Raw genomic sequence first — 7,500 nt, forward strand, 5'->3', positions numbered from 1 at the left:
TATATATATATATATATATATATATATATATATATATATATATATATATATATATTATATATATATATATTATATATATATATATATATATATATATATATATATATATATATATATAATATTATATATAATATATATATATATATATATATATATATATATATGTATATATATATATATATATATATATATATATATATGTATATGTATATATTTTATATATATATATATATATATATATATATATATATGTATATATATATATATATATATATATATATATATATATATATATATATATATATATATATATATATATATATATATATATATATATATATATATAATATTAAACAATTAGTTTCAAAGGTCAAGCAAGTTGTTACATTGTGATTATTTGGATCACAGTATTAACATTTTTCCATACAATATATTTATATATATATATATATATATATATATATATATATATATATATATATATATATATATATATATATAATACAAAACAGCTATTTTACATTGTAGTAATGTTTCACTTGATTTATTTACTGCATTTCCGATCAAATAAATGCAGTTTTGCTGAGTATATCTCTTAGTGCGTAATAAGAAAATAAATGAGATTTCAGCCGTCGGTTCTCTCACTCATTTATTGACTCGACAATTTCTAATTTGTCTGTTCCGCTTGACAGATCCTGCACTTCACCAGCGAAAAAGGCTCATGTCATCAGAAATTGTACAGCACATGGAGAGTGACTTTTATGACTTTGAGATGAACTGCAGTCTGCCGCTGCTCCAGACAGGTCGGTTCTGCCTGAGAAATAATGCCGCCCATTACCCATAATGACTGCCACGGGAAGGGCTGGTGACAGGCTTCACTCCCACACACTCCTTCCAGTTTTTTAGTCTTTGGCCGGGCTTCCTGATAACATTACAAAACACACTCCGGAGATCTTAAGATCAAGTGCATTATTTTGAGATGGATCCAGAACCTGTTCCAAAGCAGAGCACGGATGGCCTGTAAAACAGAGCTGAAGTGCTCCGTCACGGGAGCCGTCGAGTCCAAACAAGGCCAGAACATTCGCCAGTATAGTTCCTTTCCAACACGGAAAAAAAAACACTGACAGATGGAAAATGCACGTTATCTTTTCTGCATGTTAAACGTTAAAACATTTAGCTCCTGCTGAGTCTAGTTTGCATAAATGAATAGATGTAAATGACGAGTTTGGATGCAAGTTCGGTTAAAACACGGTTTCAGAAATGTTCGCGTGAATACGTGCAACCCGGGAGTTCTCACACGATGCCGATCATTTTAAGATGCTGAAATAAACCAAAGCCTGAAATTTCCAGCCAAATCAAATCAAAGCCTTTAGTAATGATTTTCTGCGCTGAACCAATATAAATCATTTTTGCAGGCTTACCACAGGGTTATAATAATCCTGAACTAAATCTAAAATTAGTAAAACATTTTTGTTTGAAATACAGTAAAAATATTAGATGAAAAACACTGCATATTTTTATTGTTCAATTTTAAAATGACTAACTGGACAATATATAGCACTAATGTCAAATTATATAGCGATATTTAAAAATAAATGATGACAAAAGCACACAGCAACATGACAAAAAGTGTTAAAATATATTTTTTATATATAATATATAAATATAAATTAAAAACACCGGTTTATTATTTGCTTGCAAGAACACGTTTTGAACTAAGTTTAAGCTGAAGCGCTAAGATGACCGGCTGAAAATAAATTAAAATAAAAACAGACCTAAAACAGAAATAAAATAAATAAGTAAAGTTTAAAAATAATAAAGATGTCAAAAGCATGAAACAAAATAACTACCAATTTAACGAAACGTAAAAAATGCAAGTAAAACATTGTATTAAAATAAAAGCTAATTCATAATATTAATAAAAACTATAATATTATTCCCATACGTCTAAATTAACACTGGCTTCATTTAAAGTGATGTGCTAAAATGATTAACTGATTTTAATAAAATAAAACTGAAACTGAAATCACAAATAAAATGTTTAAAAATAAAAATGAAAAAAGCACGTAACAAATAAAATAAAAATAAAAGCAGTGAAAACCGTAATGTTCTTTAAAAAGTTCTAAAATAACACTCGCTCAGTATCATGACTTATGTTTTTTTTTTTTATACAGTATACTGGCTCCATTATTCATGCTATATTGAAAATGAAATGAGAACTCTGACGTTGGAATTTCAAACGAACGCTTTTTTATTCTCGACTACGGTGTACAACAATCAAAACGCATTAAAATCGTTTATTCAGTGTCCTCTAATGACCTGAAAGCGTGCGTAAAGGATGCATTAAAGCTGCAGGTAATGGATTTACGAGCGGCCCGATGCTCAGATAAAGCTGCTATTGGAAACGTCGCGCAGATTACCAACTACTTACAGTACATGCTGCTAAAATTGCTTCAGGGAGCCCAGTTTCCTTCCTCCGTTCTTCATTTCACGACTAATCGCGGGTTTTGACAGCTCCGAGCTTCGTGACGTGCTTTAAACTTGTGTTTTTTTGTTTCGTGTTTTTTTTTTTTCGGTGGAGAAGTACATTAAGAGCGCCTGAAGCCCAGGCGCCACACTGCGCCGCGTCGGCCTTTAGCCTTTATCTCCTTCGGTTGGCATCCGTGCGATTCCAGAAATAAGTGTTTGTCGGGGTTGTCTACCAGCAATCATTCAATTACGTGTTATCGTTTGAAAACACAAAGTCTGGCGTCACGCGGGGAGGTCTTATCGAGGCCGGCTTTAATTAGAAATCTGGTGGGAAAGGGACATCCTCGAGAGGGGAGAAGGCATGCTTTGCCGAGACCTTCATGCATCATTAAATGGCAGCCAGGATAAACGGAGCCTTTCAAACGGAAAGGAGATGATGATCTGAGCCAAATGGGAAAACACAGCACGCGCGTGTGTATGTGTCTGCGCGCGTCTGCCGCGCCGTTCTGGTTTTATGCATTATTTAATAATCTCTCGCTGTATACTTTTCTTAATATGTGTTTTTCGGTGCATCGGCGAACGCGGGATCCTGGGGGGACGCGTTCATGCATTCTTTCTGTCTGTGCCGATTTCTAATTGTGGGTTTGTGTAAATGCGCACTGGATGGACGTCCTTGGTGAGCCTTTCCTTTCATGCGGCGCGTGTTTTTACATATGCAGGATAAATATTAAACATTAATTTACAGATTAGTTAGTTAGCTTTGAACAATTTAGCTTTTGAACATGCATTTTTTTTATTTCGTCACGTAACACTTCCGCGCTTCTTACATAAAAACAGGCAATTAACGAAGCATATTTCTTCATTTTTATATTCCCAAACACGGAATATTGAGTTAGTTTGGTTTATAGGGTTTTCCTGCGTTTTCAACTTCACTCTGTCACTTTTTTTTTATTATTCTTTAAACAATAAAGTGAGTTTATTCATCTTTTTGTAGGGAAAACCACAGCACATCAGTCAGTATTAGCAACGAATTTGTCTTTCTTCTGAAATGATGCTAATCAGTTTCAATTATGTTTTTCATTTTTTAAGTTTTGTTTTAGATTTTATATGCTTTGGTCAGGGCTGTTTAAGTTGAAGAACCATGTAATAACTATATTTCAGCTAGTTGCCGAGGCAACACACACCATTTTTATTTATTGTAACCTACGACATGCTACATTACTACAGTTTAAATATTAATATTGATACATATTAATAAAATCAAAAAATTAAATTAACTTACAAAATTGTAATTAAAATTATAATGAAAATATACAATAAAAAAGGTCTAAAATAACTATTTTTATCACTTCCATTTAAACATTTATGTCATTTATGTTATTGCCAACGTAAAGAAAGTTGTTTTTTTTATATTTAATTTAATATTTGATGTTTTTTAAGATGTCTTTCAATTAATACAAATCATTATATACAGCTTTAATTAAATTAACTTTTTTATTTCCACCCTGCTCACCTTCTAAAAACGAAAACACAAGCATATTTGCTTTTTTTTATATATATATATATATATATATATATATATATATATATATATATATATATATATATATATATATATATATATATATATAAAAGTGTTACTGAATTCCACAGTGATCTGTTTTTAATACAGAATATGTCTTGCGTAAAGTCCGAAAGCCATTATTTACATCTAACCACCGGCAGATTAAAATTTTAATGGCCTGTCTTACGAGACTCGCGCTGCACTCGTGCCATTTTGATAGTTTCTATAGAAATGCAGTTTTGTAAATTGAAAATGTCGCGTGTTAAAGTAGAAACGTCTTTATTGGTTAGGCGTTTGAGCCCCCTTGCTTTCAGACCGGTGCGAGACTATAAATCACAGTCCTTCTTCTCTGATGTATAGAGGACAGTATAATTGCTCTCTTTACTGAGTCGACTGCAGAAAGCTAAACCTAGCGGCTAGAAGAAATAGATGCCACCGCTTTGATGAATAGGTGTCTTCACATTGTTCCTCTACTACGGATTTGCCCCCCCGCAGAACCATAAATCACCATATACGTCCTATCTTCTGGTTGTTTTGTGTAATTATTTCACTGGTTTGTAACGTCTCCCCGAGGTTCAAGATATGACTTGTATTTCCCTTTCATGAATATACATGGCTTTGCTGGATGATTTGCAATGCATGCCGAACGGGAAGGGGGTGACTGCTTTCGGCAATGCGAGTCAAATTTGAATGAGTTCGGGCCTCGCTTGGATCCTGCCTGTAAAAACCGAAGGAAGCTTTGTTTTTCGACATTTCCTCGGGAGCTTAGCGGCGTTTCAGCGGATCTCATTAGATTTCAGGTGCGCCGGTGTCGTCTTCTTCTTCTGCTGCAGTCTGCTTCGACTTGTTTTTTTTAACGTGGTAAATATATGGGATGTTGAAGGTAGACCACAAGTTTTTATTTTTGGCCAAACACGATTGCAGCTTTGATTCTGACTAATTGTGCCTGTTTATTGCACGTCAGATTTTTTTTTAATAAAGAAAAACAATAAAAACAATTAACAGCCAGCAAAACCGATTTTAATTGTCGTACGGCTTGATACAAAAAATTCCACAAAAATACTGTCTTTGCAGAATCATAAAAATAAATGTTGACATGAAAAATGGTCATTTAAAGCATACTGGAAGTGTTTTTTCATAATCATTCGTAATATGAATGTGAACTCTCATATTGTGTTCTGCTTATTTTTTACTCGGAAATAATTATTTTTTCAGAGCAATGCTAGTAAATGTTATCGTATTTGAATTTTTTAATTTTTATTTCTCTCATTATGTTATATTATTACCAAATTGTACTTCTTTCTGAAGCGGTTTATTATTTTTTTTACGGATCACATGATGACATATTCACAAAATGGCAGTACATTATTTATAATTTATTAATTTACCCCAGATCTAACTTTTTTTTTCTAATACACAGCTGTTTTTATATCTAGATACAATTATTAATATGGGAAGGCTAGACAAAATATTTCAGACCTGAAAGACTTTGGCCATGCAATGTCATGTATTCATGTTTATTAATGTTGATTTATTAATGCTAAGATTTTGGAATTGCTATAATGTCATTAAATATTAGCTGTTAATGAACACCCATTTAACAAACCCCAGTTTGGGAAACGGCTGGTATTTAATGTTTAATGCATTTCATGATATTGATCAATAATGAAATATATTTTATTTTGTTGTTGTTGTTGTTGTTTTTGAGCAATATAATGCACAGTAATCATAGTCAAGTCTGTGATGAGCAAGTTAGGTTACACGTAATCTTAAAGTAATCAAAAAGTTGTCAGACTACAATACATATTTTATGTCAATTTTTCTGAATTAAAAAACCCCTTCCTTTGACATATGGTTTGTTAGAATAGGACAATATATGGCCAAGATACAGCTTTTAAAATCCATCTAAATATTGACAAAATCACATCTAAAATTGTCCAAAAGAAGTCCTTAGCAATGCATATTACTAATCAAAATTCCAGTATTTTTTATATATTTATGGTATATACCGATCTTCATGGAACATGGTCCTTAACTTAATATCACAATGCTTTTTGGCATAAAATAATTTTTTTTAATTTTGACCGATGTAAGGCAGCGCCAACATTAGGCGTTTTTATCGGCACATCGGCTCTTGATATATTTGCAGCATGATTGTAATTATGCAAAACTATCGATGAAACATATTAGAGGAGGGATTAATCACAGAGATATGAAGCTGGGTTAAATCAATGCGAGGCTGATTAAAAACGCTATTATGATTGAAAGCCCGTCCGCTGCCTGTTTCTGCCCATGCTGGTGTTATTGTAGGAGTGCTTGGATAAAGCGAAGAAGGTCGAGCGCCTGTTGCGTTTCAGTTTGACATCTTATCTCGCGGAATACAAAACAGCTACGCAAAAACGGAACCGATAGCTTGCCCGTGTCATTTAAAACATCTTCATCTGTGTATTTCCTCGCTCTTTTTGGCGGTAATCACGCCGCTGCTCGTGTAAACAGACAGTGAGTCATCTGCGAAGCGGATGCTGCGGAGAACAGTTTTACTATCATTTAGTGAACATTTGGACGGCCGTGTGTTTGGCAGATGTGTCGATACTTGTGTGCGTGAGTGACAGCCTCTAAGTACTGTGTGGGATTCAGCGAGTCTCTGGCTGTCGTCCCACTGTTCTGTTGCCATGGTGATCGCCTGTCAGTCACGCAAATGAGCGCACCTGTTGAATCAATTAGCATTACATATAGCGTTTTTTTCTTTATTTATCCTCCCGTCGATGCTCATCATTGTTATATTTAGCCGTAGTGCTAAGAAAAAAGCTATTTAGACCCGTGGCTCTGTTGCAGAACCCTACTTAGGCAACCTATTAAGGCGTCGTTGGAGAAAAAAGAGCTACTTTAAAGTGAACAAACTGCCATGAATGTACCATGGCGCACTTTTTAGCGAAATACGCACCTACAAGTACATATCACTGCACTTTCCAAAGTAAACGAACACTAGAGGCAGTGAAACACTGACTCTTTTTATTCCTTTCACACTAATTTAAAGAGTTTCGATTAATAAAGCGGAATTTTCTCGCAATTGCTTGAAGACTATCATGCTTAACTATATTAATATGCTTGGAGATTGGGTAATTGCTGCGAGACGCACTATTTGCATCACGCACAGTTGTAGAGCTCTCCAAATCATTCACTTATGAGCCTCCATAACGCTCTGGATGCTGTCTATGTAGACGGCAAGGCATTTCTCCAGGTTTTCGAACAGAGCGTGCACGTTTAATTGTCTCAATTGATTCAGCCTTAGACGGGGGGTCCATGAATAAATCAATTCATACACAAATTTATCAGCTCGCGAAACAAAAGCGGTGCGTGTACCTCGCGCTTTCAACAAAAACCAATACGAGTGCTTCTGTCAAGCTCCTAAAGAAAGAAATTAGCAGATAACGGCCTCATTTACAAGAGGAGCACAGCATATTGCC

At 34.0% G+C, this 7,500-nt stretch overlaps 1 protein-coding gene across 8 annotated transcripts in view; it reads left to right on the forward strand.

The window, feature by feature from the left end:
- Nucleotides 1-7,500, forward strand: part of b3galt1b (UDP-Gal:betaGlcNAc beta 1,3-galactosyltransferase, polypeptide 1b) — a 131,630-nt gene that overhangs the window by 116,245 nt on the left and 7,885 nt on the right. For 2 of the 8 annotated variants that reach the window (XM_043248199.1, XM_043248198.1), the window contains exon 4: nt 693-803. The exons of the other annotated variants lie outside the window; for them this stretch is intronic. The gene's annotated coding sequence lies outside the window, so the exon portion shown is untranslated. The remainder of the gene's footprint in view (nt 1-692; nt 804-7,500) is intronic. 8 annotated transcript variants of the gene reach the window in all.

The sequence above is a fragment of the Puntigrus tetrazona genome, chromosome 9, assembly GCF_018831695.1.
Source record: "Puntigrus tetrazona isolate hp1 chromosome 9, ASM1883169v1, whole genome shotgun sequence".
Classification (NCBI taxonomy): domain Eukaryota; kingdom Metazoa; phylum Chordata; class Actinopteri; order Cypriniformes; family Cyprinidae; genus Puntigrus; species Puntigrus tetrazona.